A 13835-nucleotide genomic window follows, 5' to 3' on the forward strand; every position below is an offset into this window, starting at 1 on the left:
ACAACTTCTGTATAAATTAAAGGGAACACACCGAACACTGGCACAGTAATAAATACTTATTTTCTCTTTCACTGATTTGAATCATCTTGAGTACCAAATAAACATTTAAAACAGTCTTGGTTGATAATTCCCAATTTGATCAAGCATGAAATAAAACTTTTAAAAAATTCATTGAAATAAAATATTGCTGTCAAGGAACATCATATTTATTCTAGATTATTTTAATGTCACTCTTTATAATATAATAAATATATAAGAACCTTCTTTTAAAGATATTGGAAATTAGTTTATGCTAGAGCCCTGAAGAATTGCTAAATACTCCATAATAACATCAACATAATCACTTCAATTAGAATGTTTGTAAATGTATTTAACTTCATATATCTAAATGATGAAAAGGACTTTTTTTCCTATTTTTCTTGTGAAGAAAAAGCAAACTCCTAAGCTGAGCAAATATAGGTTTATATTAAGATAATTTTAATTGTCAGAAATTAATCTGTAAACTTCTTTTGTAGCATTTTAATAAAAAGGAATTGTTAAAATTTTCTTTGTAAAAATACTTGAAAATAAAAAAAAAATAGGAACACTTACATGTTTAAAAAGAAATAGATTATTTTCTATAGCCACAGGATCCAGAATATGTGTGATAGGTGATGATAGGTGTGGGAATTTAAAATAGCCACAGACAAAACTTCACTTCACAAGGTCAGCAAATTACTTGGCCTCTTTACTTTGCTAAAGGAAATGTAGAAGATGGAAGATACAAAAAAGTAAAAAATCAAGAAGGGAAGATTTAACCAAGAAAATAACTAGTAATATCTGTTCTACTTCACAGTTTACAAACCATTTTCATGTTACCTGATTCATAGAGCAGCAATCACTTGGGATGATTCAGGAAAGACATCTGTCCACCTTTTAAAAATGAGTTGTCTCAAAGAGCAAATCCCTTTTTCTTATGATCAAAATGTCTATTAACAGCAGAATCAAACTGGAGGTCAGGTTTTCTTACTGTAATTCTTTTTCTATTATACTGGAATCCTGAATTTTGACTGAGAAAATGATTCTTCTGGTATAGTATGAGAAGATATGACTGTAGAGCATATCGTTAAAAAACAGCATAATTTATAAGTATAATGTAAAGTAAGTTAATGAAATCTTTAGCTAAATCAGTGCAAAAAGATTGTGAATGAGGTGATCATCAACTTTTAATCATTTGTTTGAACTACAATAAGAATGTTGTGTTGATGTCTGGGACCTCTGCCTCAGAAACACTTCAGATCAAGGATCACATCAGAAGACAGGCCTGGTAAAATCCAGCCTACCAATATTATTTACCCATTTAGAAAAGTAATGAAAAACTTGAAATAAATATGCCTTTAGAGCATGGTCTGGTTTTCCAGGGACTTCACCACTCTCTAGGGTCTCATTCCCAGTCAGTGTAGAATTACACACATTTCATTCTATTTCCCCATCCCTTGCAGGGATTTAGACTGATACAGATAAGATAAACATCTTTTTTTTTTTTTTTTTCAAAAGGAAAAGCTAGGTACAAAGAGACAATCTATGTTATCCAGCATCTGGTTGAAGAACTATATAAGTCTAATCCAAATCAGGCATAATTATGTGATCAAATTAAACTTTAAGACAAATTGTATTGTGTTATGGCTTTTAGCCATCTCAAGACTATCCTGCCTACAAGACAAAGTCCATATCCCCTGACAAGTCAAGTGAGCTCTTTCCCTTATAATCTGACCTCTCCCTAAATTTATTTCCTCTCTAGGAGAAAATCTGCAATTAACTCTTAGAATCAGATGTTCACATGACTGTGTTTTTGTAACACTAGTTGATCTTGTTCTAATATCTTTGCTCATCTTTTTTGCAAAATAAATCACCTTCTTTCTGCAATGGAGTGCCAGCTTTCTTTGTTCTCAGAAGCACTACTGGCCTTCTCTAGTCTAAGCTAAGCTCCAACTGCTTGGACTCAGGCTGTGTTTTCACTAAGGGTCACTTTTCCTCCTCCTCCTCCTATATTACTCCATGAGAGTTGCTAGTTGTTAGTCTAGTCCTTGGAACATAGAAAGTATTTAGTTAATATTTATCAAGTAATACTGATGCCCCTTTTGAATATTTTAACACCCTATTGTGGGAAAAAATAGGAATTATCCTATGCGTTGAAGATTAGAATCAGGATAACTGAATGAAATTCACAGGAATATAGATTTCTGTCAAATGAGAGGAAATCTTTCCAAGAAATCAGAGCTCTACCAAGATGAAATGCCTCATAGAGATGTAGGAGGCAAACATGCTATGACAGCCCTTAATGAGGGCCAAGAAATGAGTCAATATTCCTGGAAAGTTCAGTGGGCTTTTAAGTTCCCTTCAGTCCCACAGTCTTGAGTCCAGTGATTCTCTAAACATATGACTACACACAAGGAGAAGATGCTGTGCACAGAAACACCATGCTAAAGGTTTGGGGGAAGTAGGCTCCTCCCTGAGGCTAGGAGTAGAAGGCAATTCTACTTCAATAAATTAGATTGTAAGAAAAAAGGAAATAACCAGGTTAATCTGGTAATCAGTGTGGCTCTGATGACTCCTGCTGAGGTTTTCAGAGTGTTCCTAAATCACAACAGTGTTTTGCACAGAAACACCACCAGGCAATATAACTTCCTCAGGTTTATGACCAAAATAGAATTCCTTCTTGAGGGCTAGACATTGTCCTCTTTAAAGGCTCCAGGAATCTGAGCACCTTTAATTAAAATTCATGAATAAATACCAAAAATAAATATGTTCAGCAATCTGGAGAGAAAATGGTTTTAGAATATAAATACTTTCTTTTCCCTTTTTTGGAATGTCAGAAGCCTGTACCCCTCTCTCGTCCCTATTGTTTATCTTCTACCTCAATATTTATAAAATCGGGTCCTTCTTCTTCTCTCTTCTTCAATGTTTATCTATTTATTTATCTTCCCATATCCAGTTAGGTTATTGTTCTGCTAATGTTTCTTTCTTCTGCTTAACTGTAGATAGACTTTCTATGTTTAGTTCAAATTCCACTGAATCTCAAAAATATATTACAGAAACAAAAACTTTTCCTAATAATTTAGCATAATCACCCAGAGAATAATGAACACATTTTAATTATTTTATCATGCAGTACCCTGAAATTCTAAAAGTTCTGAAGAATATTATATATCTACAATTGTGGAAGCCAACATTTTAAAAGACTGGGGAATACAGAAGCAAGACTGAGAGTTGGCCCCATCATAGTTAAAGATCTACAAATGTTGACATGTGTACTTTACATGGTAATTCTTTCAGAAGAACACCCATGGCCTTTTCTGAGAAGTAACATTTAAGAAGGCCTTGCTGTGTAGGGCTCAGCACATGGACACTGGATCAGACTACTTGGCTCTATGCAGGATTCACCACAGTAGCAGCTCTACCTTATGGAAAGGTTCTTCACTTTGTCCATTTGTTTCTAGGTGTGTAATGATAATAATAATACTTAGACTGTCTTTGTATTAGTCCATTTTGTGCAGGCTATACCAATATCTGATTGGGTAATTTATCATTGCTCAAGGTTCTAGAGGCTGGGCAGCCTAAGGTCAAGGGGCCCTCTGATGAGGGCCTTGTTGCTTTGTTATCCCATGGCAGAAAAGTAAAGAGAAGGAGAGAGAGGAGGGAAGGAGGAAGGAGAGCAGGTCTCCCTCTTCCCCTGTAATGCACATTTGTGTGTGAGCGCGTGCGCGCACACACAGAACAACAACAGAGAAAAGAGCAGTTAATAATTATATCTTACCTTCCTGAAGAACAACTAGATTTAGGTTATAAATATCCTACTGAAAAATTCCACTCTTACCAATGAACATTTCTGTTTAAATGAATTTGCCTTAGATTGTCAGTTAATGTTGAGATTTCCAGTCTATGACTGTAATGAGTCAGTCCAGGTATTCCCAATAATGCTGGTGATTCTGTTCTACTCTCATTTTCTCTTGATTTGGGTAAAGTTTTCAAATCTAGTTTTAATTTAAGAAATTTAAATCCATCAGTTTCCCACCCTCCACATCAGTTTTCATCAAAGTTGCCTTTCACTCCTACCTCTGCTCCATTTCTTACAAATTTCCAGTTCTCTTTGGCTTAGATGGTTCATAAATTACCCTAATGATGCTATCTGTGTTGAAGCTAATGACCTGTCTAAAGGAATTAGAGTTTTTTTTTTTTTTTTTTTTTTTTTTTTTTTTTTTAACCAAAGTGAAAAATGTGACTATCAAAGCAGAGGGTAAGAAAAACCCTGACTAAAACGACAGTTTGAAATGACAGTTTGGGATTTGGAGTAAGGACAACAATTTTTAAGACTTAACATTATACCATTTGAACAATGGCTATAATAGACATCAAAGACACATTAAATTAAAATCTTGTTGGAAAGAGTACACAAATAACCCAGCTTCTAGCTATGCTAAAAAGAACATATATGTATTTCATACAATTCTACACACTAAAAATAGATTTACTTTAATTCAGAAGAGATGGGAACTTAAATTCATGGTTTTTAACCTATTTTATCTGATCATGGCATGAAGGTTATTTCCTATTCTGGAGATGTTCTTTATGATTTGGTTTTGCCTGGTTCAGATCTGCACCACGTTATTCTGTGCCCTTGCTGAGTTCAACTTAAATATCTCAGGTAAAGACTCAAAATTCAACTTCAAACATCAACATTTGAAATATACCATTCTCTTCATTTTCATATATTTTTAAATTTTTTTGGACAAGTAAATTAATATAGCTACTTGCAAATGAAATTCTAAAGATTTCATTATCTAAAGATTTCATTCTATCTTTTATTTAGTGTATTTAGGCCATTTTTATATAATTCTTAAAACATTATGACTTAACCCTTTAATTTGGGTTTTATTTTGTTCACACTATTTTTCATTTATCTGTTTTCTCCCTATCTTTCTACAAGTTTCTTTAACTTTTTCTACAATTTCACTTTTATTTCTTTATAGTATGTCTAAGTTATCTCTTCTTTTGTACCATTTTAGTGATTTTTCTAAGTATTACATAACTTATTCCAATCAACTTGTCATTATTATGCCAATTCAAGTACAGTAGAAAAACAATTTTTAACCTTTTAACTTTTCTAAAATTTCCATTTACATTCCTTTAATATCCGTGGTATATATTGTAATTGGCTTAATCATTTTTCTTGTATGCATTTAGATGTTATTGAAGCATTTTTGTGATGGGTTTCCTGAATTTTTTTTTTTGTATGATTCTAAGGTCTTTATTTTCTCAGTGTCAGTGCATGTCATCCTTGTAATCTTGTAATGACTCATTACAAGCATCAGCTTCTTTATCTTCAATGGAGAGATCAATGCTGTTACCTATGTCATACTTTTACTGTGAAGAGTGAAAATGTACATATGAAGCACTTTTCACAGTACCTATTTGAAAGATTTTTAAATAATTATGTTTATTGTAGAAAAGTTGCTAGCTGGCGAAGAAACCATTGCTCCCCTTTACTAAAACAACCTAGCCAAACCTCCTTGTAAATCAGAAGTCTTAATAGAAGACTCCTTAGGCACTTGATAGCAAGATGGAAGGACCATATTCATCTATGGAATGGTTTTAGCAGAATATGCAAGATTTGTCTAGTATTATTTATGGAAAAGAAACGTGTGAAATCTATGGATTTAAGAAATGACTCCCTGGAAAGTGTCACAAAAGCTTTGTAAATATTGGAGTATGAAATAAAATGCTTTAATGATTAAAACAATTCCCTTTTGTATGAGCAATGGCTGTATGTACCCTTCGGAAGACTTTCATGATAAATCTACATCAGAAGTCATACTTCAGCAGCAAAGTGGGCCCCAAAGAGCTGTTGACGATTCTGCATTTCCTCTGCCTTATCTGAACACTGGGAAATTATTGTTAAGGTTGACATGGGATAAAACCTCTGTTTTTATGTGTCTGACTTGACAATGCAAACTTTTATGCTATTGCATTAGTGTATAAGAAAGTATTCATAATTCTACACATCAACCCAATAAAGAAATCTTTAGTGTTTCTCTTTTTCTTTTTGTCTCTGTGTGTAAATACTATTAAAATGGAATCATACCAAATATGAGAATGACTGCTTTCGTGTTTTCTTATTTTACTTTTTATCACATTACACATATTTTGCATATCATATATTCTCTAAAACCATGATTTTGACTATGTAAACTACTTCAGCAAATGGTTATTGCATTTTTCTTTAATTTTAATATATTAACAATCAAAACAATTGTTCCAATTTTTGTGGACCAACCAGGCAAATAATATGTTAAGATGCATTGTTGTATACTACTCTATCTTTTTAGAACAAGGACTTAGGGTTCTGTTTGGCAATGTTTATGAAGATGTTTAAGGCTCCTGATAGTTTCCCAAATTTCCTTCCCCCAAACTGTGATTAATTAGTATTTTCATTTGAATTTGACAGTTCATTGCAACCTCATGACACTCAGAAATATTTCTAAGCCTTTTTATAACTTTTTAAAAATAAAAATATATATCATTTTAGTTAGCATTTTATTGTAACTAAGAATAGAAATGTGCCTATGCATACTTGTTCTTTACTAAATTGTATCCTCAATATTGCACACATTTGTAATCAAGTATCTAGATATTTTCCTTTATTCTAATATTTTCATTTCTGAGAATATGAGCATGTCTATCAAATTGGTTACAATCTTTTCTGTCACTTTCAAATGATTTCAAAATCAATATTTTGACTTCTTTATTGTAAACAAATGGGATACATGTTGTTTCTCTGTTTGTACATGGAGTCAAGGCATACCATTTGTGTAATCATAAATTTATATAGGGTAATGTTGTTTGATTCATTCTGTTATTTTTTTCCTTCCCCCCCACCCCTCCCACCCCTCTTTTCCCTCTATACAGTCCTTCCTTCCTCCATTCTTGCCACCCTCCTTAACCCTAACCCTAACCCTAACGCTAACCCCTCCCTCCCTCCCTCCATTATATGTCATCATCCGCTTATCAGCAAGATCATTCGTCATTTAGTTTTTTGAGATTGACTTATCTCACTTAACATGATATTCTCCAATTTCATCCATTTGCCTGCAAATGCCATAATTTTATCATTCTTTATGGTTGAGTAATATTCCATTGTATATATATGCCACAGTTTCTTTATCCATTCACCAATTGAAGGACATCTAGGTTGGTTCCACAATCTGGCTATGGTGAGTTGAGCAGCTATGAACAATGATGTGGCTGCATCTCTGTAGTATGCTGATTTTAAGTCTTTTGGGTAGAGGCCAAGGAGTGGGATAGCTGGGTCAAATGGTGGTTCCATTCCAAGCTTTCTGAGGAATCTCCATACTGCTTTCCAGAGTGGCTGCACTAATTTGCAACCCCACCAGCAATGAATGAGTGTACCTTTTTCCCCACATCCTCGCCAACACCTATGGTTGCTTGTATTCTTGATAATCGCCATTCTAATTGGGGTGAGATGAAATCTTAGGGTAGTTTTGATTTGCATTTCTCTTATTACTAGAGATGTTGAACATTTTTTTCATATATCTGTTGATTGTTTGTAGATCTTCTTCTGTGAAGTGTCTGTTCATTTCCTTAGCCCATTTGTTGATTGGATTATTTCTATTCTTGGTGTAGAGTTTTTTGAGTTCTTTATAGATTCTGGAAATTAGCGCTCTATCTGATGTATGAGTGGCAAAGATTTTCTCCCACTCTGTAGGTTCTCTCTTCACATTACTGATCGTTTCCTTTGCTGAGAGAAAGCTTTTTAGTTTGAATCTATCCCAGTTGTTGATTCTTGCTTTTATTTCTTGTGCTATGGGAGTCCTGTGAAGGAAGTCTGATCCTAAGGAAATAAATTGAAGATTTGGACCTACTTTTTCCTCTATAAGATGCAGGGTCTCTGGTCTGATTCTGAGGTCCTTGGTCCATTTTGAGTTGAGTTTTGTGCAGGGTGAGAGGTAGGGGTTTAGTTTCATTCTGTTGCATATGGATTTCCAGTTCTCCCAGCACCATTTGTTGAAGAGGCTGTCTTTTCTCCATTGCATATTTTTGGCCCCTTTGTCTAGTATGAGAAAATTGTATTTATTTGGGTTTGTGTCCATGTCCTCTATTCTGTACCATTGATCTACCTATCTATTTTGGTACCAATACCATGCCGTTTTTATTACTATTGATTTGTAATAGAGTTGAAGATCTGGTATTGCTATACCCCCTGCTTTGCTCTTTCTATTGAGGATTGCTTTAGCTATTCTGGGTTTCTTATTCTTCCAGATGAATTTCATAATTGCTTGCTCTATTTCTGTAAGGTACATCATTGGGATTTTAATTGGAATTGCATTGAATCTGTATAGCACTTTTGGAATATTTTGACTTTAAGATGACTTTTTCTAATAAAAAGTAAACTAAAATAAAATGAAGAAAACAAAACTCACAGTAATTTTGCCACACAGATATTAATGCCATTAACTTTTGCATATTTCTTATAATGATTCCATATTTTCTGTTTCTTTATTTTTTGCTAGAAATTTCCATGGGAATCTTGGGGGAGAGAAATAAGGCAATTGTGTTTCTAAAATCACCTGAATCAGCAAAGAAGCTCAATATACTTCTCAGTTTTAGAAAGGTGACATTTCAAAAAAAGAACATAATAAATCACACTCTAACCAAAAAAGAATAGACTTTATTTCTCACACACTAGCATCTTAACAGAGAATAGTTAATTGAGATCAGTAAGAGAATTATACAAAAATGAAGTTTTCTGCTGAGTTGACATCACAATCCATACGTTTGTCTCACATGCCATTGCTGTATCTGCTGTTACCATGATCAGAAAAAGAATCTGAACACCATCTGTCATTTTATTCAACATGCCTGTCAATGCAGGGTAATAATGTAAAACAAAACAACACTTGAAAACTTATTGCCTAACATTATGAGTAACATATCCAGCTAACTATTTAAAAAGAGAAGGTAACTCCTAATAACCCCTTTCTTCATAGTGACTAGGAATAAAAACTTGGGAATTAGAATTTGTGAACAATAGGTTTCAATGTTAATAGAAAAGACTGTGAAAGAGAACACAAGTTCAGAAAGAACATCACTACTCGTTGAACAAGAGCAGGGGGATTATGAGTCTTATATGAAAAGCCAGTAAGGGCTACTATCGGCAAGAGATTAATCAGATCTGTGTAAGATATAGTTGATCTATCTAGATGTTCAGGATAACTAAATATTTTAGAAAGAGAAGAAAATACATAAAATGCAATTCATCAGTTCATCATACCAGAGTGCAACCAATGCCTTTGCTTTCTGTTTCCTTTCTAGACATTCAAAGCTGGTCATGAATCAGTTTCTCTTCCCAGGAGTAGAAGTGCTGAAAGAGAGAATAACTCATGCTAAAAACACAAGTGGAAGGCTGCAAGTTGTAAAACGTATAGGCTTCAAATAGTAGCTTGGATAGTGGTAACTTTTAGCTGAAAAGGTATTGAGCTTGAGAAACTGGATTTAGTGAGGCAAGAAGAAGTTAAAAAGCCAAAGGCAACAGCTGGAGGTAGAGTAGGCAGAGCAAAGAAATCAGGAGAGTGTCACTCAAGTGGAACATTCATGTAGCCTAGAGAACACTTCTATGTGGACATCTCCACAGTGTATTCAATAAAGCTATGCAATTATTAACAGAATGCGGTTAGAATAATTATCAGGTATGAGGTTTTCATATCTAAGTTCCATCACAAAACACAAATTTAATTTTGTCACTGGAAACCTTAAATCAAAGATGTTTACAAACTTCTTTGGGAAAAAATATGTGAGTATTTACTAGAGAGATCAAGGTCATAACCTAAAAATGAAGAGGTGTATTTCCTCTAGTCCTACGCAGTCAAAGGAGGGATGGCGGTTCTTCTAATGGAGAGAGAAGTAAAACGAATAATTGGGAGAAGACAACTGACAATCATAGGGCTTCTTCCCAAACACCTTGCCACTCCCAAGCAACAAAAATCTACAAAGACAAGACACCCTGTAAGTCAAAACCAAGTTGATAGCCTTGATTACTTTTGCAAATTACAGGTGAAATTATAAAGATTTCATAGACTTCACTTGTTTGAATTACTTGTATTAAGGAAGTGGGGACAAAGCATAACATTTAAAAATTTAAAAGTCTGGGGCAGCAGTTGGAGAACAATATGCAAAGTACTGTATGCATCTGTTAGAATGTTGGATATTAGATGATTAATCATTCAAGGCGAACTTATGCCCACCCACCAGATTTTTGTAATGCAATCAAGAAGAGACCTGAATACATAAGTGATCGCCTCACCACAATTAACATGTGTCTAGTGGTACAGGAATGTTTGACACCAATGAACACTCACATCCTAATGGGCATCATGTGTCTTTGCAGTGGGCAAGCATCTGACAATAACTTTCCTCTTGCAAAAATCTATGACAAAACTGTTAGAGGAATGGGAGTGATGACAGAGAAGAGGATGAATGTACCAGGAAATAGGAGATTGTTCAGCATCAGTTCTAAAGGGAAACTCAAGGAAACAGCTTGTATTTTAGTTAATCCCTCAAATGAATTAGCACACTGAAACAATTCTTCAATTACAATGAAATTATTTTATTAAGATGATAGGGGGTCTCCGGCCGCGAGCTTGCTAGAATGTACAGCATCTTCTTTCAGGTGTGGGGAAGTCATGTCTCCTCCTGCAGTTTACAGACAAGCGGTTCCAGCCTGTCCACGATCTCACAATAGGTGTGGAGTTTGGGGCCCGCATGGTCAACACTGATGGAAAACAAATCAAACTGCAAATCTGGGATACGGCTGGGCAAGAATCCTTCTGTTCTATCACCTGTTCCTACTACAAGAGAGCAGCTGGAGCTGCTGGTATATGACATTACAAGGTGTGAAACCTTCAACCACCTGATCTCATGGTTAGAGGATGCCCGCCAGCATTCTAGCTCCAACATGGTTATCATACTGATAGGGAATAAAAGTGACCTAGAGTCCCACAGGGATGTGAAGAGAGAGGAAGAAGAGAGGAAGGAGAGGTCTCTGCTCGGGAGCATGGACTTATATTCATGGAAACTTCAGCCAAAACAGCCTGCAATGTTGAAGAGGCCTTCATTAACACAGCCAAAGAAATATATAGGAAGATCCAGCAGGGTTTATTTGATGTCCACAATGAGACAAATGGCATCAAGATTGGAGCTCAAAAGTCAATTTCAACATCTCTGGGACCCAGTGCTTCCCAGCAGAACTGTCATGACATAGGGTTGGACTCTGGCTGCTGCTGAACGTCTGACCTGAACTCTTTCGGGTTTTTTTCCTTTTCTTCCTGGAACATCTTCAGATCAATAGGCTTAAAGAAAGAGGTCTTACTTGCTTTGGCTGAGAGCAGCCTCTTTTCAAGGTGTGATATTTTGCTTTTCCACTTAAAGAACAGGGGAGAATTTGGGCCCTTACTGACCTGTCCTTCTTTAGGGACATGAACATTCCCTATAGATTGGAGCTCTTTTCATCCTTGTTGTAATGTGTAAAATATTAGGATCAAAGTTGATTGTCATTGTAGTTCAAAAATAAAACCATTTTATAAGCATATATAATATGCTTCCCACCAAGAATTAGTAGTAAGGGCCAAGTATATTCTGCTTGAACACTTGAGATGACCAGGATCTAGCTGGCTTTAGGATATTAGATCTGCTGCATAGGAATTTCATTGTTTTTTAACTTCTTTGCTTTGGGGGGTTCACTTGCCACTTTGAACAAGTCCTTGAAGAAGGCAGTTCCTTGTACTTCTCAAAGGAAGCTGAGTGCTTCTCTACTATTCCATTGCTGGTTTCTGTCTCTTACCAAACTTGAGAGAAGTGGATTTGGTCCTGGACCCGTGGCCACTTATCCTTACCTAAAGAAAACATTCATTCCCTATTCATTTTGTTTACGGACCAGATCTAACATTGCAGGGTCTTTCACTGAGTGGACCTCTACTGTTTCATCACACTCACTTCTTAACTAGATGTATTTGGACTCTAATCAAGCTTATTTGCTTCCTGAGCATGGTATATTTATTCCTATTTCTGTACCTTTGCACATGCTCTACTTTCTACTAACACTATACTTTAAAGAAGTCCAACATTTTTTCCTTTAGGAAGCCTTCAATGACTCTCCTAGGGACTTCTAAGCAATTATTGACATAGTACCCCTTAGCCTTCCTATGTTGGATATTCATATGTGTATTTATATGTATGTATGTTACTTTGTAAATATATTTTATAGTAGTTTTATGTGTAGAATTTGTCTCCTCATGTAGGTTGTAAGCTCTGTAGAGCAGGATCCATGTCACTCCTTTACTTTTATAAACCACTCCCCTCACCACTTCTTCACAGGTGCCTAGTGCTACTCGTGATGTGATTGTAGAATTTGACTGACATACTTAAAAACTTAAGGCTTATTTTAGACTTTAGAGGAAACAAAAGGCCTTAGAGTCATCTCTCTGTAATTCCTACTCTCTTCCATCTGTTTACCCTGGGTTATAGATTCTTTTCCTTTCCTGCTTTCTCTGGCACATGGCCTCCATTCTGTGCAGCATGCAGTGCGGCTGCTTGCTACCAAGCATTCAGATAACTGGTTGCTTCTCCAGCCCTTCTCCTTTTCAGATCATATAATACTATCCTAGTCATATTTGCCTTTGTTTTTGCTCATCATATTACCTTCTTGTTCAGTTGCTTTTTTCCTTGATATCTCACTTTCTTCCACAGCACTGAGGTCTCATGAATTTTTATAATTTTTTCTTGTTAATGAATTGTTTCATTATTAAATATATGCATGTATCCAAGCTGCTCATAAAAAAATAAAAAATAAAAAAAGATGATAGGGGAGTGTACTAAATAAAATATACTTAGTGCAAAATACTGATTGATTTTACAAACCACCAAATTTTGCTTAAATAAGTTGGTCAAATTACATTTGTTTCCATTTCTAAAAAATTTCTTTTGATTGTACAGCAATCTCAGATTTTATGGACACAAAATGTTCAAATCATTCACTACATTTCTTTTCATTGTGTCCTACTGGTCTCATATGGCAACTAACTGTTTCCCTTAATGGTGTCAGAGATTGCCCAACTTTTCCATCTCTTTCAGTATTTTAGTGAACTCATTTCAATCGCTGAGTCATTTCTCATTTTCAAACACTCTCCTGTCTGATTTATATCATACCATCTTATAACAGTGAAAAAGACAGGAGCTTCATCCATGCACTTCTTCCTACTCTGTCACTACTTTTATCCTCTGAAGTTGGAGCAGTGTTCAAGGTCAATTCCAGAAATTAATTTGCTGAAACCAGTTCACCAAAACCATATTTCAATGGCCATTTTGCCAAATGGTCAATTGAGTGAATAACCTATTTGTTTCTTCTAACTTTACATGAGTTCTATGGCGATTTCATATTACATGGTGATTTGCAAGTTTGAAGGTTTTTGTGAAGATTATTTGAATGACTTTCATTTTGTCTTTTATAGCACTTCAAGCTTGGCTGTTGTGTGTTATTGGGAAGATTTTTTACTGTATCAGCATTGCCAAGAAGGGGTCGGGAGGATTTGCCAAATTTCAGCCCATTCTCTGATTGCTAAGTTATGAATTGGTGGGACTGCTTCCAACTGGAAGGAACAATGTTTTTTTGTTTTTTTTTTTTAAATAATTTACACAGACATGCTATATAGATTAGTAACAGCTGAAACATGAAGAAGAAGAGAAGAAGAGGCAAGAGAAAGACGCTTTCCCAAAAAAGAACATCA

The 13835-nt window shown here is 35.1% G+C and overlaps 1 pseudogene across 1 annotated transcript; it reads left to right on the plus strand.

Annotated features, from left to right (window-relative positions):
- The first annotated feature begins 10728 nt into the window (after positions 1–10728).
- LOC306666628 (ras-related protein Rab-2B-like) lies at positions 10729–12867 on the plus strand (annotated as a pseudogene). The gene has a single exon. The product of its transcript is annotated as a ras-related protein Rab-2B-like (transcript).
- Positions 12868–13835: the final 968 nt, after the last annotated feature.

Source organism: Sciurus vulgaris (genome assembly GCF_902686455.1).
Source record: "Sciurus vulgaris genome assembly, chromosome: 7".
Lineage (NCBI taxonomy): Eukaryota > Metazoa > Chordata > Mammalia > Rodentia > Sciuridae > Sciurus > Sciurus vulgaris.